Source organism: Cryptomeria japonica, unplaced genomic scaffold, assembly GCF_030272615.1.
Source record: "Cryptomeria japonica unplaced genomic scaffold, Sugi_1.0 HiC_scaffold_115, whole genome shotgun sequence".
Lineage (NCBI taxonomy): Eukaryota > Viridiplantae > Streptophyta > Pinopsida > Cupressales > Cupressaceae > Cryptomeria > Cryptomeria japonica.
Window position 1 is genome coordinate 252,501 of NW_026728937.1, and position 22,500 is coordinate 275,000.

At 60.7% G+C, this 22,500-nt stretch overlaps 2 non-coding genes across 2 annotated transcripts; both read right to left on the reverse strand.

Moving 5' to 3' along the window:
* Window positions 1-2,152: 2,152 nt before the first annotated feature.
* Window positions 2,153-2,271, reverse strand: LOC131865616 (5S ribosomal RNA). The gene has a single exon (XR_009364335.1). It is a non-coding gene; the product is annotated as a 5S ribosomal RNA (ribosomal RNA).
* Window positions 2,272-10,068: 7,797 nt separating this feature from the next.
* On the reverse strand, window positions 10,069-10,187 carry LOC131865617 (5S ribosomal RNA). The gene has a single exon (XR_009364336.1). It is a non-coding gene; the product is annotated as a 5S ribosomal RNA (ribosomal RNA).
* Window positions 10,188-22,500: the final 12,313 nt, after the last annotated feature.

Below are 22,500 nucleotides of genomic sequence, written 5' to 3' on the forward strand. Positions count from 1 at the left end.
CCGAGGTGCCCACCACGGTGCGCAACGCCGGTGCGAACCCGGGAGCGCCCCGATGTGTGCTCCAAGGTGCGGCGTGCACGAAGTCGGACCCCGGTTTGCCCCGGGTGCGCACCTCGCGTGCACCTTGGTGCGCACACCTTGGCTGGGTTGCGCGGCCTGGTGGGCACCATGGTGCGCACCAAGGAGCGCTCCGAAGTGTGCTCCAAGGTGCGGCGTGCACGAAGTCGGAGCCCGGTTTGCCCCGGGTACGCACCTCGCGTGCACCTTCGCCGGGGTGGGCACCTCGGCTGGGTTGCGCGCCCTGGTGCGCACCAAGGAGCGCTCCGAAGTGTGCTCCAAGGTGCGGCGTGCACGAAGTCGGAGCCCGGTTTGCCCCGGGTGCGCACCTTCGCCGCGGTGCGCACCATGGCGTGCACGAAGTCGGAGCCCGGTTTGCCCCGGGTGCGCACCTCGCGTGCACCTTCGGCGGGGTTGCGCGCCCTGGTGGGCACCATGGTGCGCACCAAGGAGCGCTCCGAAGTGTGCTCCAAGGTGCGGCGTGCACGAAGTCGGAGCCCGGTTTGCCCCGGGTGCGCACCTCGCGTGCACCTTCGGCGGGGTTGCGCGCCCTGGTGGGCACCATGGTGCGCACCAAGGAGCGCTCCGAAGTGTGCTCCAAGGTGCGGCGTGCACGAAGTCGGAGCCCGGTTTGCCCCGGGTGCGCACCTCGCGTGCACCTTCGCCGCGGTGGGCACCATGGCGTGCACGAAGTCGGAGCCCGGTTTGCCCCGGGTGCGCACCTCGCGTGCACCTTCGCCGGGGTGGGCACCTCGGCTGGGTTGCGCGCCCTGGTGCGCACCAAGGAGCGCTCCGAAGTGTGCTCCAAGGTGCGGCGTGCACGAAGTCGGAGCCCGGTTTGCCCCGGGTGCGCACCTCGCGTGCACCTTCGCCAGGGTGGGCACCTCGGTGCGCACACCTTCTCAATGTTTTCTTGCCTTTTCTGGAAATTGGTGAAGGCAGCGCATCAAAGGTGCGCACCTCGGTGTGCTCCGAGGTGCGAACCCGAGAGCGCTCCGAGGTGCCCACGAAGTCGAAAGTCGGGTTAATTGCATTGTTTTCCCCGGGTGCGCTCCGAGGTGCGCAACATCGGCGCGCACCAAGGAGGGCTCCGAAGTGTGCTCCAAGGTGCGCACGATGGCGTGCACCTCTGGTGCGCACGATTCGGAGCTCGGTTTGACCGGGGTGCGCACACCTTGGCTGGGTTGCGCACCTTTTGTGCGCTCCAAGGTGCGCACGAAGTCGGAGCTCGGTTTGCCCCGGGTGCGCACCTTCGCCAGGGTGCGCACCTTGATGCGCACGCCTTGGCTGGGCTGCGCACCTTGGTGGGCGCCATGGTGCGCACCTTTCGTGCGCTCCAAGGTGCGCACGAAGTCGGAGCTCGGTTTGCCCCGGGTGCGCACCTTGGTGGGCGCCATGGTGCACTCCGAGGTGCCCAAGATTGGTGCGCACCAAGGAGCGCTCCGAAGTGCGCTCCAAGGTGCGCGCGAAGTCGAAAGTTGGGTTAATTGTCCGGTTTGCCTCGGGTGCGCACCTTGCGTGCACCTTCGCCAGGGTGGGCTGGGCTGCGCACACCTTGGCACCCGCGTTTCCTTCATTTTAAATTTTTTTTTTTTACAATCTCTCAAGTGGGAAATTCTATAATCTCAACTTTTTTTGCCTTTTCAGGAAACTTTTGAATGGAGCGCATCATTGGTGCGCTCCGAAGTGTGCTCCAAAGCTCTCTCCAGCTGCGTGCACCTGCCCCGGCCGCGCACCCGGCCCCGCCCAGCTTCGCTCACCTGTCCCGGGCGTCTGGTGCGGAACCTTAGAGTAAGAAACATCACCGTGCACCTTGGCCAACGTGCGCGACTCGACCGAGCGCGCACTGGCCGAGGTGCACACCGATTTCACCTGGGTGCGCGCGCAGCACCTCGGGCGCACCGGGGTGCGCGCACAACGCCCGGGTTGCACCGTGGCCTGTGTGCTCGGGGCGCCTCGGGTGCGCGCTCGGTGTCGCCCCCGCGCGCGCGGTAGTGCGGGCAGCGCACCCCGGCCCGGCCCGGCCCCGACGAGAACGCAAACGGGCAAAAGGTTTATTCAAATAGCATTGCGACGCCCGGCGAAAAACTAAAAAAGGGTGCAACACCGGGACTTCCCGGGAGGTCACCCATCCCAGTACTACTCCGGCCCAAGCGCGCTTAACTGCGGAGTTCTGATGGGATCCGGTGCACTAACGCTGGTATGATCGCACCCGTTATGAGCTTGTCGCAGTGTGTACTTAGCAAACCGCGACCCACGTGCGAATCCACCCCGGCCACCCACCCCCGTCGAGGTGCACACCCTCCCTCGCGAAGTGCGCCCCGTTCGCCAAGTGTGAGCCCTGCCCGGGTGCGCGCACCTTGCTAGGGCGTCGGGTGTGCACCCGGCCCGGCCTACGTGCGTGCACCTGGAGGGGGCGTCGTGTGCGTGCAGTGTCCCGTCTGCAACGCGGTGCCCACACACCACCTCGGGCGCAACGACCTGCGCTCACATGTGGGCCGAGTGCACCTTGGTGCATGTTCGGGGCGCCTCGGGTGCACGCTCGATCTTGCCCCGGTGCACCAAGGCGCTCGGTTTGCCCCGGGTGCGCACTTGGTGCAAGGTGGGCACCCAAAATAGGGATCAAGCACCAAAACACAAGTTTCGGGATGCAAAATGGGACCCAAGGACCACAAATGCGTTCCAAGACCCATGATGGGTCCACGAGAACAAAAATGTGTTCCGAGACTTAATAAACAAATATTGGGTTTTAGGAGAAGAAACATGCTCTGATGCCCAAAACGAGAATCGACCCCGAAAAGGCCACAGGCCAAAAGTGGGATGCGAGACAAAAAAAAATGGGACCCGAGGACCAAAATTGGGTTCCCAGGTCGAAGACAGGGCAACCGGACAAGAAACGACCTCTAAGGCTCGAAATGAGTCCCGACGACTAAAACTTGACAAGAAGCACCCATCAGGCACCCAACTCGACACCCATGGGATGCCGACCCACCCGGGCTTCCACCTAGCACACCTTGGCACCCACCCACCCTCGCACCCAACCTCGCACCCAACTTAGCACCTTTGAACCCACATTGGCACTCACCCTGACCCTGGCACCTTGGAACCCACATTGGCACTCACCTTGACCCTGGCACCCACCTTTGCACTCACCTTGGGACCCACCCTGGCTCCCACCTCGGCACCCACCCAGACACCCACCTTGGTTCCTTGGCACCCACCTTGGATCCTTGGCACCCACCCCGACACCCACCTTGGCACGCAACTTGGCTACTTGCCACCCACCTTGGCTCCTTGACGCCCACCCCGACAACCACCCCGTGACCTACCCTGGCTAGGGTTGGTGCACACCCACCCTGGTGCCCACCTTGGCACCCACCCTATGACCCACCTTGGCACGCACCTTAGTACCCACCCCGTTACCCACCCTAGGACCCACCCCGTGACCCACCTTGGCCAGGGTGGGTGCCTTGGTGCGCACAACTTGCCTGGGCTGCACACCAGGGCGGGCTCAAGATGGCACCCGCGTTCCGTTTTTTTCACTATCTTTCAAAACGGAAATTTTAAAATCTCATTTTTTTCTTTTTTTTGCCTTTTCTGGAAATTAGTGAAGGCAGCGCATCAAAGGTGCGCAATGCTGGTGCGAACCCGGGAGCGCTCCGATGTGTGCTCCAAGGTGCGGCGTGCACGAAGTCCGAGCCCGGTTTGCCCCGGGTGCGCACCTCGCGTGCACCTTCGCCGGGGTGAGCACCTTGGCTGGGTTGCGCGCCCTGGTGCGTACCAAGGAGCGCTCTGAAGTGTGCTCCAAGGTGCGGCGTGCACGAAGTCGGAGCCCGGTTTGCCCCGGGTGTGCACCTCGGGTGCGCACCTCGCGTGCACCTTCGCTGCGGTGGGCACCTTGGCTGGGTTGCGCGCCTTGGTGGGCACCATGCAGTGCACGAAGTCGGAGCCCGGTTTGCCCCGGGCGCGCACCTCCGCCAGGGTGGGCACCTTGGTGCGCACAACTTGCCTGGGCTGCGCATCAGGAAGGGCTCAAGATGGCACCCGCGTTCCGTTTTTTTCACTATCTTTCAGAACGGAAATTTTAAAATATCGTTTTTTTTTGCCTTTTCTGGAAATTAGTGAAGGCAGCGCATCAAAGGTGCGCAACGCTGGTGCGAACCTGGGAGCGCTCCGATGTGTGCTCCAAGGTGCGGCGTGCACGAAGTCGGAGCCCGGTTTGCCTCGGGTGCGCCCTGGTGGGCACCATGGTGCGCACCAAGGAGCGCTCCGAAGTGTGCTCCAAGGTGCGGCCTGCACGAAGTCGGAGCCCGGTTTGCCCCGGGTGTGCACCTCGGGTGGGCACCTTGGTGCGCATGCCTTGCCTGGGCTGCGCACCAGGGCGGGCTCAAGATGGCACCCGCGTTCCTTTTTTTTCACTATCTTTCAAAACGGAAATTTTAAAATCTCATTTTTTTTTGCCTTTTTCTGGAAATTAGTGAAGGCAGCGCATCAAAGGTGCGCACCTCGCTGCCCACCACGGTGCGCAACGCCGGTGGGCACCCGGGAGTGCTTCGAAGTGTGCTCCAAGGTGCTGCGTGCACGTTGTCGGAGCCCGGTTTGCCCCGGGTGCGCACCTCGCGTGCACCTTCGTCGGGGTGGGCACCTTGGCTTGGTTTGCCCCGGCTGCGCTCCGAAGCGGGGTTATTGGAGCGCCGCCTCTTTTTTTGTCGGAGCGTTTGGTGGGGTTTCTCGCATTGGCTCTTCCGAGGCCCGGTTGCCACCCTGGCGCGCACGAAGTCGGAAGTAGGGTTAATTGCCCGGGTGCGCACCTTTGCCAGGGTGGCACCTTACCTGGGCTGCGCACCAGGGCGGGCTCAAGATGGCACGCGCGTTCCGTTTTTTTCACTATCTTTCAAAACGGAAATTTTAAAATCTCCTTTTTTTTTTGCCTTTTCTGGAAATTAGTGAAGGCAGCGCATCAAAGGTGCGCACCTCGCTGCCCACCTTGGTGTGCTCTGAGGTGCGCACCCGGGAGCGCTACGAAGTGTGCTCCAAGGTGCGGCGTGCACGTTGTCGGAGCCCGGTTTGCCCCGGGTGCGCACCTCGCCTGCACCTTGGCCGGGGTGGGCACCTTGGCTGGGTTTGCCCAGGGTGCGCTCCGAAGCGGGGTTACTGGAGCGCCCCCTCTTTTTTTGTCAGAGAGTTTGGTGGGGTTTCTCGCATTGGCTCTTCCCAGGCCCGGTTGTTGGGTGCGCTCCCACCCTGGCGCGCGCGAAGTTGGAAGTTGGGTTAATTGCCCGGGCGCGCACCTTCGCCAGGGTGGGCACCTTGGTGCGCAAACCTTGGCTGGGCTGCGCACCAGGGCGGGCTCAAGATGGCACCAGCATTCCCTTTTTCTCACTATCTTTCAAAACGGAAATTTTAAAATCTCGTTTTTTTTTTGCCTTTTATGGAAATTAGTGAAGGCATCGCATCAAAGGTGCGCACCTCGCTGCCCACCTTGGTGTGCTCCGAGGTGCCCACCACGGTGCGCAACGCCGGTGCGAACCCGGGAGCGCCCCGATGTGTGCTCCAAGGTGCGGCGTGCACGAAGTCGGACCCCGGTTTGCCCCGGGTGCGCACCTCGCGTGCACCTTGGTGCGCACACCTTGGCTGGGTTGCGCGGCCTGGTGGGCACCATGGTGCGCACCAAGGAGCGCTCCGAAGTGTGCTCCAAGGTGCGGCGTGCACGAAGTCGGAGCCCGGTTTGCCCCGGGTGCGCACCTTCGCCGCGGTGGGCACCATGGCGTGCACGAAGTCGGAGCCCGGTTTGCCCCGGGTGCGCACCTCGCGTGCACCTTCGCCGGGGTGGGCACCTCGGCTGGGTTGCGCGCCCTGGTGCGCACCAAGGAGCGCTCTGAAGTGTGCTCCAAGGTGCGGCGTGCACGAAGTCGGAGCCCGGTTTGCCCCGGGTGTGCACCTCGCGTGCGCACCTCGCGTGCACCTTCGCTGCGGTGGGCACCTTGGCTGGGTTGCGCGCCTTGGTGGGCACCATGCAGTGCACGAAGTCGGAGCCCGGATTGCCCCGGGCGCGCACCTCCCCCAGGGTGGGCACCTTGGTGCGCACAACTTGCCTGGGGTGCGCACCAGGAAGGGCTCAAGATGGCACCCGCGTTCCGTTTTTTTCACTATCTTTCAGAACGGAAATTTTAAAATCTCGTTTTTTTTTGCCTTTTCTGGAAATTAGTGAAGGCAGCGCATCAAAGGTGCGCAACGCTGGTGCGAACCTGGGAGCGCTCCGATGTGTGCTCCAAGGTGCGGCGTGCACGAAGTCGGACCCCGGTTTGCCCCGGGTGCGCACCTCGCGTGCACCTTGGTGCGCACACCTTGGCTGGGTTGCGCGCCCTGGTGGGCACCATGGTGCGCACCAAGGAGCGCTCCGAAGTGTGCTCCAAGGTGCGGCGTGCACGAAGTCGGAGCCCGGTTTGCCCCGGGTGCGCACCTCGCGTGCACCTTCGCCGCGGTGGGCACCATGGCGTGCACGAAGTCGGAGCCCGGTTTGCCCCGGGTGCGCACCTCGCGTGCACCTTCGCCGGGGTGGGCACCTTGGTGTGCAGACCTTGGCTGGGTTGCGCGCCCTGGTGGGCACCATGGTGCGCACCAAGGAGCGCTCCGAAGTGTGCTCCAAGGTGCGGCCTGCACGAAGTCGGAGCCCGGTTTGCCCCGGGTGTGCACCTCGGGTGGGCACCTTGGTGCGCATGCCTTGCCTGGGCTGCGCACCAGGGCGGGCTCAAGATGGCACCCGCGTTCCTTTTTTTTCACTATCTTTCAAAATGGAAATTTTAAAATCTCATTTTTTTTTGCCTTTTTCTGGAAATTAGTGAAGGCAGCGCATCAAAGGTGCGCACCTCGCTGCCCACCACGGTGCGCAACGCCGGTGGGCACCCGGGAGTGCTTCGAAGTGTGCTCCAAGGTGCTGCGTGCACGTTGTCGGAGCCCGGTTTGCCCCGGGTGCGCACCTCGCGTGCACCTTCGTCGGGGTGGGCACCTTGGCTGGGTTTGCCCCGGCTGCGCTCCGAAGCGGGGTTATTGGAGCGCCGCCTCTTTTTTTGTCGGAGCGTTTGGTGGGGTTTCTCGCATTGGCTCTTCCGAGGCCCGGTTGCCACCCTGGCGCGCACGAAGTCGGAAGTAGGGTTAATTGCCCGGGTGCGCACCTTTGCCAGGGTGGGCACCTTACCTGGGCTGCGCACCAGGGCGGGCTCAAGATGGCACGCGCGTTCCGTTTTTTTCACTATCTTTCAAAACGGAAATTTTAAAATCTCCTTTTTTTTTTGCCTTTTCTGGAAATTAGTGAAGGCAGCGCATCAAAGGTGCGCACCTCGCTGCCCACCTTGGTGTGCTCTGAGGTGCGCACCCGGGAGCGCTACGAAGTGTGCTCCAAGGTGCGGCGTGCACGTTGTCGGAGCCCGGTTTGCCCCGGGTGCGCACCTCGCCTGCACCTTGGCCGGGGTGGGCACCTTGGCTGGGTTTGCCCAGGGTGCGCTCCGAAGCGGGGTTACTGGAGCGCCCCCTCTTTTTTTGTCAGAGCGTTTGGTGGGGTTTCTCGCATTGGCTCTTCCCAGGCCCGGTTGTTGGGTGCGCTCCCACCCTGGCGCGCGCGAAGTTGGAAGTTGGGTTAATTGCCCGGGCGCGCACCTTCGCCAGGGTGGGCACCTTGGTGCGCACACCTTGGCTGGGCTGCGCACCAGGGCGGGCTCAAGATGGCACCAGCATTCCCTTTTTCTCACTATCTTTCAAAACGGAAATTTTAAAATCTCGTTTTTTTTTTGCCTTTTATGGAAATTAGTGAAGGCATCGCATCAAAGGTGCGCACCTCGCTGCCCACCTTGGTGTGCTCCGAGGTGCCCACCACGGTGCGCAACGCCGGTGCGAACCCGGGAGCGCCCCGATGTGTGCTCCAAGGTGCGGCGTGCACGAAGTCGGACCCCGGTTTGCCCCGGGTGCGCACCTCGCGTGCACCTTGGTGCGCACACCTTGGCTGGGTTGCGCGGCCTGGTGGGCACCATGGTGCGCACCAAGGAGCGCTCCGAAGTGTGCTCCAAGGTGCGGCGTGCACGAAGTCGGAGCCCGGTTTGCCCCGGGTACGCACCTCGCGTGCACCTTCGCCGGGGTGGGCACCTCGGCTGGGTTGCGCGCCCTGGTGCGCACCAAGGAGCGCTCCGAAGTGTGCTCCAAGGTGCGGCGTGCACGAAGTCGGAGCCCGGTTTGCCCCGGGTGCGCACCTTCGCCGCGGTGCGCACCATGGCGTGCACGAAGTCGGAGCCCGGTTTGCCCCGGGTGCGCACCTCGCGTGCACCTTCGGCGGGGTTGCGCGCCCTGGTGGGCACCATGGTGCGCACCAAGGAGCGCTCCGAAGTGTGCTCCAAGGTGCGGCGTGCACGAAGTCGGAGCCCGGTTTGCCCCGGGTGCGCACCTCGCGTGCACCTTCGGCGGGGTTGCGCGCCCTGGTGGGCACCATGGTGCGCACCAAGGAGCGCTCCGAAGTGTGCTCCAAGGTGCGGCGTGCACGAAGTCGGAGCCCGGTTTGCCCCGGGTGCGCACCTCGCGTGCACCTTCGCCGCGGTGGGCACCATGGCGTGCACGAAGTCGGAGCCCGGTTTGCCCCGGGTGCGCACCTCGCGTGCACCTTCGCCGGGGTGGGCACCTCGGCTGGGTTGCGCGCCCTGGTGCGCACCAAGGAGCGCTCCGAAGTGTGCTCCAAGGTGCGGCGTGCACGAAGTCGGAGCCCGGTTTGCCCCGGGTGCGCACCTCGCGTGCACCTTCGCCAGGGTGGGCACCTCGGTGCGCACACCTTCTCAATGTTTTCTTGCCTTTTCTGGAAATTGGTGAAGGCAGCGCATCAAAGGTGCGCACCTCGGTGTGCTCCGAGGTGCGAACCCGAGAGCGCTCCGAGGTGCCCACGAAGTCGAAAGTCGGGTTAATTGCATTGTTTTCCCCGGGTGCGCTCCGAGGTGCGCAACATCGGCGCGCACCAAGGAGGGCTCCGAAGTGTGCTCCAAGGTGCGCACGATGGCGTGCACCTCTGGTGCGCACGATTCGGAGCTCGGTTTGACCGGGGTGCGCACACCTTGGCTGGGTTGCGCACCTTTTGTGCGCTCCAAGGTGCGCACGAAGTCGGAGCTCGGTTTGCCCCGGGTGCGCACCTTCGCCAGGGTGCGCACCTTGATGCGCACGCCTTGGCTGGGCTGCGCACCTTGGTGGGCGCCATGGTGCGCACCTTTCGTGCGCTCCAAGGTGCGCACGAAGTCGGAGCTCGGTTTGCCCCGGGTGCGCACCTTGGTGGGCGCCATGGTGCACTCCGAGGTGCCCAAGATTGGTGCGCACCAAGGAGCGCTCCGAAGTGCGCTCCAAGGTGCGCGCGAAGTCGAAAGTTGGGTTAATTGTCCGGTTTGCCTCGGGTGCGCACCTTGCGTGCACCTTCGCCAGGGTGGGCGCCTTGGTGCGCACACCTTGGCACCCGCGTTTCCTTCATTTTAAATTTTTTTTTTTTACAATCTCTCAAGTGGGAAATTCTATAATCTCAACTTTTTTTGCCTTTTCAGGAAACTTTTGAATGGAGCGCATCATTGGTGCGCTCCGAAGTGTGCTCCAAAGCTCTCTCCAGCTGCGTGCACCTGCCCCGGCCGCGCACCCGGCCCCGCCCAGCTTCGCTCACCTGTCCCGGGCGTCTGGTGCGGAACCTTAGAGTAAGAAACATCACCGTGCACCTTGGCCAACGTGCGCGACTCGACCGAGCGCGCACTGGCCGAGGTGCACACCGATTTCACCTGGGTGCGCGCGCAGCACCTCGGGCGCACCGGGGTGCGCGCACAACGCCCGGGTTGCACCGTGGCCTGTGTGCTCGGGGCGCCTCGGGTGCGCGCTCGGTGTCGCCCCCGCGCGCGCGGTAGTGCGGGCAGCGCACCCCGGCCCGGCCCGGCCCCGACGAGAACGCAAACGGGCAAAAGGTTTATTCAAATAGCATTGCGACGCCCGGCGAAAAACTAAAAAAGGGTGCAACACCGGGACTTCCCGGGAGGTCACCCATCCCAGTACTACTCCGGCCCAAGCGCGCTTAACTGCGGAGTTCTGATGGGATCCGGTGCACTAACGCTGGTATGATCGCACCCGTTATGAGCTTGTCGCAGTGTGTACTTAGCAAACCGCGACCCACGTGCGAATCCACCCCGGCCACCCACCCCCGTCGAGGTGCACACCCTCCCTCGCGAAGTGCGCCCCGTTCGCCAAGTGTGAGCCCTGCCCGGGTGCGCGCACCTTGCTAGGGCGTCGGGTGTGCACCCGGCCCGGCCTACGTGCGTGCACCTGGAGGGGGCGTCGTGTGCGTGCAGTGTCCCGTCTGCAACGCGGTGCCCACACACCACCTCGGGCGCAACGACCTGCGCTCACATGTGGGCCGAGTGCACCTTGGTGCATGTTCGGGGCGCCTCGGGTGCACGCTCGATCTTGCCCCGGTGCACCAAGGCGCTCGGTTTGCCCCGGGTGCGCACTTGGTGCAAGGTGGGCACCCAAAATAGGGATCAAGCACCAAAACACAAGTTTCGGGATGCAAAATGGGACCCAAGGACCACAAATGCGTTCCAAGACCCATGATGGGTCCACGAGAACAAAAATGTGTTCCGAGACTTAATAAACAAATATTGGGTTTTAGGAGAAGAAACATGCTCTGATGCCCAAAACGAGAATCGACCCCGAAAAGGCCACAGGCCAAAAGTGGGATGCGAGACAAAAAAAAATGGGACCCGAGGACCAAAATTGGGTTCCCAGGTCGAAGACAGGGCAACCGGACAAGAAACGACCTCTAAGGCTCGAAATGAGTCCCGACGACTAAAACTTGACAAGAAGCACCCATCAGGCACCCAACTCGACACCCATGGGATGCCGACCCACCCGGGCTTCCACCTAGCACACCTTGGCACCCACCCACCCTCGCACCCAACCTCGCACCCAACTTAGCACCTTTGAACCCACATTGGCACTCACCCTGACCCTGGCACCTTGGAACCCACATTGGCACTCACCTTGACCCTGGCACCCACCTTTGCACTCACCTTGGGACCCACCCTGGCTCCCACCTCGGCACCCACCCAGACACCCACCTTGGTTCCTTGGCACCCACCTTGGATCCTTGGCACCCACCCCGACACCCACCTTGGCACGCAACTTGGCTACTTGCCACCCACCTTGGCTCCTTGACGCCCACCCCGACAACCACCCCGTGACCTACCCTGGCTAGGGTTGGTGCACACCCACCCTGGTGCCCACCTTGGCACCCACCCTATGACCCACCTTGGCACGCACCTTAGTACCCACCCCGTTACCCACCCTAGGACCCACCCCGTGACCCACCTTGGCCAGGGTGGGTGCACCCACCCTGGTGCCCACCTTGGCACCCACCCATCCTAGCACCCAGCCTGTGACCGGGCTTGGAACCCAACCTTGCACCCGCACCCGTCTTGGCCAGTGTGGGTGCGCACCCATCCTGGCACCCACGTTGTGACACACCCTTTAACCCACGCACCCTAGCACCCACGTTGGCACCCACCTTGGAACCCAACCTAGCAACTTGGCACCCACCCCGTGACCCACCTTGGCATCCACCATAGCAGTCGCCGACTTGGCACCCACCTCGGCACCCACCTTGACACTTGTGGACCCACCTTGCCACTCACCCTAGCATCGACCCATCCTAGCACCCACCCTGGCACCTTTGCACCCTAGCACTCACCCATCCTAGCACCTAACCTGTGACCCACCTTGACACTCACCCTCGCACCCACCTTGGAACCCAACCTAGCACCCACCCACCCTGACACCAACCCTAGCACCTACCCACCCTTGCACCCACCCTGTGACCCATCTTGGCACCCACCCATCCTACCACTCAACCTATCACCCACCTTCTCACCCACCTTGGCATCCACCTTAGCACCCACCCACACTGGCACCTTGGCACCCACCTCGGGCAAGGTGGGTGCACACCCACCCTGGCACCCAATTTAGAACCCACCGAGCATGTTACCCACCTTGGCACCCACATTGCAGCCCACCCTAGTACCCACCCTATGACCCACATTGGCATCCACACCCTAGCACCCAGGCACCTCGACACCCGCCTTGACACCCACCCTAGCACTGAACCTGTGACCCACCTTGGAACTCACCCTAGAACCCACCCACCCTGTGAACCACCTTGGCATCCACCTTAGCACCCACCCACCTTGGCACCCACTCTAGCACTCACCCATCCTAACACCCAACTTGTTACCCACCTTGGCACCCGCCCTCGCGTCCACCTTGAAACCCACCCTAGCACCCACCCACGCAGGAGCCCACCTTGGCACCCAACCTAACACCCACGCATCCTGGCACCCAACTTGTGACCCACCTTGGAACCCACCCTAGTACCCACCTTTGAACCCACTATATCACCAACCCACCTTGGCACCCACCCTATGACCCTCTTTGGAATCCACCCTAGCACGCACCCACCCTGGCACCCACCATGGAGCGCACCCTAGCACCCACCCACCTCGGCACGCACCTCAACACCCACCTTGGTGTGCGCACTGCGCCAACCTCTCAAAGACCCTATGTGGTGCGCTCCAAAGTGTACACCTTTGGTGCGCTCCAAGGTGCGCACCTTTGGTGCACACCGAGGTGCACACCAAAGTGTGCACCGAGGTGAGCACCAAAGTGCACTCCAGGGTGCACACCAAGGCGTGCACCTTTGGTGCGGTCAATGCAAACGAATTCGGAAGTTGGGGTCGATGTCCTAATCGCTGCTGCAGACTACACGTATGAGAATCGGACAAATAGCTTTATATAGGGGAGGTGTTGCGTTTGATGGGTCGACTCCCCTGGTTGTGTGCACTGCACCAACTTCAAAGACCCTGTCTTGTTTAAGAAGTCAAAAGTTGGGGTGGATGTCCTAATCATTGCTGCAGTCTACGCATGTATGAGAATCAGACAAATAGCTTATATAGGGGAGGTGTTGCATTCGGTGGGTTGACTCCCCTGGTTGTGCGCACTGCGCCAACCTCAAAGACCCCGCATAGCAGAAGAAGTCGGAAGTCGGATTTTGGTGAGCACCAAGGCGTGCACCTTTGGTGCGGTCAACGCAGACGAATTCAGAAGTTGGGGTGGATGTCCTAATCGTTGTTGCAGGCTACACATGTATGAGAATCAGACAAATAGCTTATATAGGGGAGGTGTTGGGTTTGATGGGTCAACTCCCTTGGTTGTGCGCATTACGCCAACCTCAAAGACCTTGTTTTCGTTAAGAAGTCAAAAGTTGGGGTCAATGTCCTAATGGCTCCTGCAGGCTACACATGTATGAGAATCGGACAAATAGCTTATATAGGGGAGGTGTTGGGTTTGATGGGTCGACTCCCCTGGTTGTGCGCATTACGTCAACCTCAAAGACCTTGTTTTCGTTAAGAAGTCAAAAGTTGGGGTCGATGTCCTAATTGCTCCTGTAGACTACACATGTATGAGAATCAGACAAATAGCTTATATAGGGGAGGTGTTGGGTTTGATGGGTTGACTCCCCTAGTTGTTCGCATTACACCAACCTCAAAGACCTTGTTTTCGTTTAGAAGCCGAAAGTTGGGGTCGATGTCCTAATTGCTCCTGCAGGCTACGCATGTATGAGAATCAGACAAATAGCTTATATAGGGGAGGTGTTGGGTTTGATGGGTCGACTCCCCTGGTTGTGCGCATTGCGCCAACCTCAAAGACCCTGCATTGCGGATGAAGTCGAAAGTCAGAGTTTGGTGTGCTACAAGGTGTGGTCGAAGGTGCTCACCTAGGTGTGCACCTTTGGAGCACAGGAAAAGTGCCCTCCAAAAGTGCGCACCTTTGGAGTGCACAAAAGTGCCCTCCAAAAGTGCGCACCTTTGGAGCGCAGAAAAGTGCCCTCCAAAAAGTGCCCTCCAAAAGTGCGCACCTTTGGAGCGCAGAAAAGTGCCCTCCAAAAAGTGCCCTCCAAAAGTGCGCACCTTTGGAGCGCAGAAAAGTGCCCTCCAAAAAGTGCCCTCCAAAAGTGCGCACCTTTGGAGCGCAGAAAAGTGCCCTCCAAAAGTGCGCACCTTTGGAGCGCAGAAAAGTGCCCTCCAAAAAGTGCCCTCCAAAAGTGCGCACCTTTGGAGCGCAGAAAAGTGCCCTCCAAAAAGTGCCCTCCAAAAGTGCGCACCTTTGGAGCGCAGAAAAGTGCCCTCCAAAAAGTGCCCTCCAAAAGTGCGCACCTTTGGAGCGCAGAAAAGTGCCCTCCAAAAAGTGCCCTCCAAAAGTGCGCACCTTTGGAGCGCAGAAAAGTGCCCTCCAAAAAGTGCCCTCCAAAAGTGCGCACCTTTGGAGCGCAGAAAAGTGCCCTCCAAAAGTGCGCACCTTTGGAGCGCACAAAAGTGCCCTCCAAAAGTGCGCACTTTTGGTGCGCACCAAGGCGCTGGTTCGGTCGTTGCAGGCGAGTTCGGAAGTTGGGGTCGATGTCCTGAGCGGAGGTGCAAACTACACAGGTGTCGGAATCGGACAAATAGCTTATATAGGGGAGGTGTATGCTTCGATGGGTCGACTCCCCAGGTTGAGCGCACCGCGCCAACCTCAAAGACCCTACGGTATGGATGAAGTCGGAAGTTGGGTCCGATGACCAATTCGATTAGTAGGTATGCTCATGAGGTCGGAATTTGGGTCCGATGACCTGCCATGTGCAGGAAGGCGAATGTTGACACTGTGCGTTGCAAGGTGCACACCAAGGCGCTGGTGCGGTCTTTTTAGTCGAGTTCGGAAGTTGGGGTCGATGTCCTGATCGGAGGTGCAAGCTACACAGGTGTGGGAATCGGACAAATAGCTTATATAGGGGAGGTGTATGCTTCGTTGGGTCGACTCCCCGGGTTGAGCGCACCGCGCCAACCTCAAAGACCCTACGGTATGGATGAAGTCGGAAGTTGGGTCCGATGACCGATTCGATATGTAGGCATACTCGCGAGGTCGGAATTTGGGTCCGATGACCTGCCACGTGCAGGAAGGCGAATGTTGGCACTGTGCGTTGCAAGGTGCGCACCAAGGCGCTGGTTCGGTCGTTGGAGGCGAGTTCGGAAGTTGGGGTCGATGTCTTGATCGGAGGTGCAAACTACACAGGTGTGGGAATCGGACAAATAGCTTATATAGGGGAGGTGTATGCTTCGTTGGGTCGACTCCCCGGGTTGAGCGCACCGCGCCAACCTCAAAGACCCTACGGTATGGATGAAGTCGGAAGTTGGGTCCGATGACCGATTCGATATGTAGGCATACTCGCGAGGTCGGAATTTGGGTCCGATGACCTGCCATGTGCAGGAAGGCGAATGTTGGGACTGTGCGTCGCAAGGTGCGCACCAAGGCGCTGGTGCCGTCGTTGCAGTCGAGTTCGGAAGTTGGGGTCGATGTCCTGGTCAGAGGTGCAAACTACACAGGTGTGGGAATCGGACAAATAGCTTATATAGGGGAGGTGTATGCTTCGATGGGTCGACTCCCTGGGTTGAGCGCACCGCGCCAACCTCAAAGACCCTACAGTATGGATGAAGTCGGAAGTTGGGTCCGATGACCGATTCGATACGTAGGCATATTGGCGAGGTCTGAATTTGTGTCCGATGACCTGCCATGCGCAGGAAGGCGGAATTTGGGTCCGATGACCGAGTTGATGGCGTGCCATGCGCAGAAAGGCGGAATTTGGGTCCGATGACCGAGTTGATGTTGATGGCCCGCCATGCACAGGAAGGCGGAATTTGGGTCCGATGACCGATTTGAAGGCGTGCCATACGCAAAAAGGCGGAGTTTGGGTCCGATGACCGAGTTGATATTGATGGCCCGCCATGCGCAGGAAGGCGGAATTTGGGTCCGATGACCTGACATACGCATGGAGTCCGACTCGGGGGCCGATGTTCGATTCGATGACTTGCATTGTGGGTAAAGTCGGAAGTTGTGGTCTTTGACCCGATTCGATGACCAGACTTCGGCTGCTTGAGAATCGGACAAATAACTTATATAGGGGAGGTAGTGTTCTCGAGCATCCTCCCCCCGTGCCCGTTTATGTCGATTGATGCTGGTGCTCGACTGGTTGGAGCGCTCGGATGCAAAAATCTTGCACCAGGATTTATCGATTGTGATGGACACGGCAAGTCTCCTGATTGCTATGCAGGAGCTCATCGTGAATCTCTATGCGGCCTTGGTATGGACTCGACCTGCGGAATGGTTCGGCAATGGTAGTCGCTCCAACACGTCCTTGCAATGGCCACAGAGGTGATTCGACTAGAGCTCCAGTCTAGCTTTTGGGTTGCTTGGCGGACTGGTATAGCCGCGATCGAGTTCCGGCCATGAACGTTTTAGATAGCTCTTGGGCTTTCTGGGACGGAAGTCGGAAGTTTGGGCTGTTGTCCGATTTGATGACCATTCTTCGGATGTGTGAGAATCGGACAAATAACTTATATAGGGGACTGTGTTGTCTCACGCAGCCCCCTCCGTGCCCCTCTATCTCGACCGATGTTGGTGCTTGAAAGGGTTGGGATCGCTCGGATTTATAAACGTGCACCACCATTTGTCGAGTGTGAGGGACGCGGCAGGTCTCCTAAATGCTATGCGGGCGCTCTCTGAGAATCTCTATCCGGCCTCGACACAGACTAGTCTTGCTGAATGGTTTGGCACTGGTAGTCGATCCAACACGTCGTTGTTGTGGCCGCCTAGGCGATTCGATTCGAGCCCCCGTCTAGCTTTTGGGTTGCTTGGCGGATTTTGCCCTATCCGCAAGTGAGCTCGGTCCCTAAACGTTCGAGAAACCCGATTGCTATGCGCCGACTCTCTTTCTTGCGAGCCTCCATCTAGCTTTTGGGTCTCTACGGAACGGAAGTCGGAATCTGGGACCGTTGTTTGATTCGACGAGGCAGACTACGGTTGTGCGAGAATCGGACAAATAACTTATATAGGGGAGGTGTTGACTGGAGCATTCTCCCCCGTGCCCCTCTAACTCGACCAATGCTGGCGCTCGAACGGTGGTAGCGCTCGGATTTTCATTGAGCGCCAGCATTGGTCGATTTAGAGGGGCATGCGAGATTCCCGAATGCTATGCGAGGGCTCTAACGGAAATGTCTATTGGTTTCGGTATGGATGCAATTGCGAGTGGTTCGGCAAAGGTAGTCGTTCCGATGCGTCCATGTCGTGGCCAAATCGATAATTCGATTTGAGCCCTCGTATAGCATTTGGGTCTCTCGATGTGATTCCGCATTCCAGTCCCTTTGGGCACTGCTTGAGCCGCATCCCAGGGGGTTCCCTTCCCAATAATCTGCCTCGCAACCCGATTGCTATGCGGTGAGGCTCCTCGGCCGCCTCGGAACTATCTGTGTATCAGACGCATCGCGGGATAAGGGGTTGGCAACGGTAGTCGCCCCAAGCGCGTCCGATGCTTGGACCATTCCGAGGCGGCCCTGAAGCCTCTTCCGTCTAGCCGTTGGGTCCTTCTCGCCGCATCCCTCGCCTCGCACCCCGATTGCTATGCGGTGAGGCTCCTCGGCCGCCTCGGAACTATCTGTGTATCGGACGCGTCGCGGGATAAGGGGTTGTCACTGGTAGTCGCCCCAAGCGCGTCCGATGCTTGGACCATTCCGAGGCGGCCCTGAAGCCTCTTCCGTCTAGCCGTTGGGTCCTTCTCGCCGCATCCCTCGCCTCGCACCCCGATTGCTATGCGGTGAGGCTCCTCGGCCGCCTCGGAACTATCTGTGTATCGGACGCGTCGCGGGATAAGGGGTTGTCATTGGTAGTCGCCCCAAGCGCGTCCGATGCTTGGACCATTCCGAGGCGGCCCTGAAGCCTCTTCCGTCTAGCCGTTGGGTCCTTCTCGCCGCATCCCTCGCCTCGCACCCCGATTGCTATGCGGTGAGGCTCCTCGGCCGCCTCGGAACTATCTGTGTATCGGACGCGTCGCGGGATAAGGGGTTGTCACTGGTAGTCGCCCCAAGCGCGTCCGATGCTTGGACCATTCCGAGGCGGCCCTGAAGCCTCTTCCGTCTAGCCGTTGGGTCCTTCTCGCCGCATCCCTCGCCTCGCACCCCGATTGCTATGCGGTGAGGCTCCTCGGCCGCCTCGGAACTATCTGTGTATCGGACGCGTCGCGGGATAAGGGGTTGTCACTGGTAGTCGCCCCAAGCGCGTTCGATGCTTGGACCATTCCGAGGCGGCCCTGAAGCCTCTTCCGTCTAGCCGTTGGGTCCTTCTCGCCGCATCCCTCGCCTCGCACCCCGATTGCTATGCGGTGAGGCTCCTCGGCCGCCTTGGAACTATCTGTGTATCGGACGCGTCGCGGGATAAGGGGTTGTCACTGGTAGTCGCCCCAAGCGCGTCCGATGCTTAGACCATTCCGAGGCGGACCCGAAGCCTCTTCCGTCTAGCCGTTGGGTCCTTCTCGCCGCATCCTTCGCCTCGCACCCCGATTGCTATGCGGTGAGGCTCCTCGGCCGCCTCGGAACTATCTGTGTATCGGACGCGTCGCGGGATAAGGGGTTGTCACTGGTAGTCGCCCCAAGCGCGTCCGATGCTTGGACCATTCCGAGGCGGACCCGAAGCCTCTTCCGTCTAGCCGTTGGGTCCTTCTCGCCGCATCCCTCGCCTCGCACCCCGATTGCTATGCGGTGAGGCTCCTCGGCCGCCTTGGAACTATCTGTGTATCGGACGCGTCGCGGGATAAGGGGTTGTCACTGGTAGTCGCCCCAAGCGCGTCCGATGCTTGGACCATTCCGAGGCGGACCCGAAGCCTCTTCCGTCTAGCCGTTGGGTCCTTCTCGCCGCATCCCTCGCCTCGCACCCCGATTGCTATGCGGTGAGGCTCCTCGGCCGCCTTGGAACTATCTGTGTATCGGACGCGTCGCGGGATAAGGGGTTGTCACTGGTAGTCGCCCCAAGCGCGTCCGATGCTTGGACCATTCCGAGGCGGACCCGAAGCCTCTTCCGTCTAGCCGTTGGGTCCTTCTCGCCGCATCCCTCGCCTCGCACCCCGATTGCTATGCGGTGAGGCTCCTCGGCCGCCTTGGAACTATCTGTGTATCGGACGCGTCGCGGGATAAGGGGTTGTCACTGGTAGTCGCCCCAAGCGCGTCCGATGCTTGGACCATTCCGAGGCGGCCCCGAAGCCTCTTCCGTGTAGCCGTTGGGTCCTTCTCGCCGCATCCCTCGCCTCGCACCCCGATTGCTATGCGGTGAGGCTCCTCGGCCGCCTTGGAACTATCTGTGTATCGGACGCGTCGCGGGATAAGGGGTTGTCACTGGTAGTCGCCCCAAGCGCGTCCGATGCTTGGACCATTCCGAGGCGGCCCCGAAGCCTCTTCCGTGTAGCCGTTGGGTCCTTCTCGCCGCATCCCTCGCCTCGCACCCCGATTGCTATGCGGTGAGGCTCCTCGGCCGCCTTGGAACTATCTGTGTATCGGACGCGTCGCGGGATAAGGGGTTGTCACTGGTAGTCGCCCCAAGCGCGTCCGATGCTTGGACCATTCCGAGGCGGACCTGAAGCCTCTTCCCTCTAGCCGTTGGGGCTTTCTCGCCGCATCCCTCGCCTCGCACCCTGATTGCTATGCTGTGAGGCTCCTCGGCCGCCTTGGAACTATCTGTGTATCGGACGCATCGCGGGATAAGGGGTTGGCAGTGGTAGTCGCCCCAAGCGCATCCGATGCTTGGACCATTCCGAGGCGGCCCTGCAGCCTCTTCCGTCTAGCCGTTGGGGCCATCTCGCCGCATCCCCCACCTCGCACCACGATTGCTATGCGGTGAGGCTCCTTGGCCGCCTCGGAACTATCTGTGTATCGGACGCATCGCGGGATAAGGGGTTGTCACTGGTAGTCGCCCCAAGCGCGTCCGATGCTTGGACTATTCCGAGGCGGCCCTGCAGCCTCTTCCGTCTAGCCGTTGGGGCCATCTCGCTGCATCCCCCACCTCCTCGGCCGCCTCGGAACTATCTGTGTATCGGACGCATCGCGGGATAAGGGGTTGGCAGTGGTAGTCGCCCCAAGCGCGTCCGATGCTTGGACTATTCCGAGGCAGCCCTGCAGCCTCTTCCGTCTAGCCTTTGGGGCCATCTCGCCGCATCCCTCGCCTCGCACCCCGATTGCTATGCGGTGAGGCTCCTCGGCCGCCTGGGAACTATCTTCGTATCGGACGCATCGCGGGATAAGGGGTTGTCACTGGTAGTCGCCCCAAGCGCGTCCGATGCTTGGACTATTCCGAGGCGGCCCTGTGGCCTCTTCCGTCTAGCCGTTGGGGCCATCTCGCCGCATCCCCCACCTCGCACCCCGATTGCTATGCGGTGAGGCTCTTCGGCCGCCTTGGAACTATCTTCGTATCGGACGCATTGCGGGATAAGGGGTTGTCACTGGTAGTGGCCCCAAGCGCGTCCGATGCTTGGACTATTCCGAGGCGGCCCTGCAGCCTCTTCCGTCTAGCCGTTGGGGCCATCTCGCCGCATCCCCCACCTCGCACCCCGATTGCTATGCGGTGAGGCTCCTCGGCCGCCTTGGAACTATCTTCGTATCGGACGCATCGCGGGATAAGGGGTTGTCACTGGTAGTCGCCCCAAGCGCGTCCGATGCTTGGACTATTCCGACGCGGCCCTGTGGCCTCTTCCGTCTAGCCGTTGGGGCCATCTCGCCGCATCCCCCACCTCGCACCCCGATTGCTATGCGGTGAGGCTCCTCGGCCGCCTTGGAACCATCTTCGTATCGGACGCATCGCGGGATAGGGGGCTGTCACTGGTAGTCGCCCCAAGCGTGTCCGATGCTTGGACCATTCCTAGGCGGCCCTGAAGCCTCTTCCGTCTAGCCGTTGGGGCCTTCCCGCCCCATCCCTCGCCTCGCACCCCCGATTGCTATGCGGTGAGGCTCCTCGGCCGCCTTGGAACCATCTGTGTATCGGACGCATCGCGGGATAAGGGGTTGGCACTGGCAGTCGCCCCAAGCGCGTCCGATGCTTGGACCATTCCGAGGTGGCCCTGAAGCCTCTTCCGTCTAGCCGTTGGGGCCTTCCCGCCCCATCCCTCGCCTCGCACCCCGATTGATATGCGGTGAGGCTCCTCGGCCGCCTTGGAACTATCTGTGTATCGGACGCATCGCGGGATAAGGGGTTGGCACTGGTAGTCGTCCCAATCGCATCCGATGCTTGGACCATTCCGAGGCGGCCCTGCAGCCTCTTCCGTTTAGCCGTCGGGGCCTTCCCGCCGCATCCCTCGCCTCGCATCCCGATTCCTATGCGGTGAGTCTTCTCGGCCGCCGCGGAACTATACCTGTTATTGCTACTGCATCCTTCGGCTGGTAACCTCCTCTGCCGCCTTGGAACGTTCTCTTTGTCGGACGCGTCGCGGGATAAGGGGTTGGCACTGGTAGTCGCCCCAAGCGCGCCCGATGCATAGACCGCTCCGAGTCGACCTTGCTTTCAGCCTCTCACATGCATAGACCTCTCTGAGTCGACCCTGCAGCCTCTCACGTTTAGCCTTTGGAATCTCGCCTCACAACATGATTGCTATCCTTGATGCATCCCTTGCCTCGAGCCCTGATTGCTTTCTTGGCTGCATCCCTCCTCTCCTCACAGCCCGGTTGTCATCACTGCTTCATCCGTCGCTTCATGCATTCTGGCTGCTGGGCCCTTCCCACCGCACACCTCGATTGCTATCTCTTCTGCATCACACACCCCGATTGCTATCTCTGCTACATCCCTCGGCTCTCACTTCTGCATCCTTCGCCTCACACCTCGATTGCTATCAATGCTGCATCCGTAACCTCACACCCCGATTGCTATGCGGGGAGGCTCCTTGGCCGCCTTGGAAATTTCTGTGTGTCGGACGCACCGCGGGATAAGGGGTTGGCACTGGTAGTCGCCCCAAGTGCGCCCGATTCTTAGACCGCTTCGAGGTGACCTCGTAGCCTCTTTCGTCCAGGCTTCCTGCCTTCAACGCCCTTTTTACACCTCGATTGCTATGCGCGGGCTCGTTGGCGTCTATCACCTCTCTGCGAAGAGTGGCACGATGATTGTTGGGGTAAATCGTAGCAGTCCGATCTCTGGCCTTGGGCCATTGTGAGGGCTGATCGATTTCCTGTGCGCATCTCGTGTTCGCCCAGTAACAGACTCGACGACTTGTAATCGGTCTTGTTCCCGATTGTTCCTGGAGGTAGTCTTCGGAACTCTTGGATTTGACCTGTCACTCGAACTGTCCTCTTCCGAGGATGCTTGTGTGTGTGTGCTTGTGCCATTTCCTTGGCGGTATTAACGAGATATTAAAGAGCGGAGTGAGCGCCTCGCCCAGCTATGTTTGGGGCTCTCACTCCCTTACCCGGTGTGCGACCGCTTTGCACGTAGGTTGCGGAGCATCGCGACTCTTTCGATGTTTGGCGGTTGTCTTCCGGTGATGCGTTGGTCCCGAAG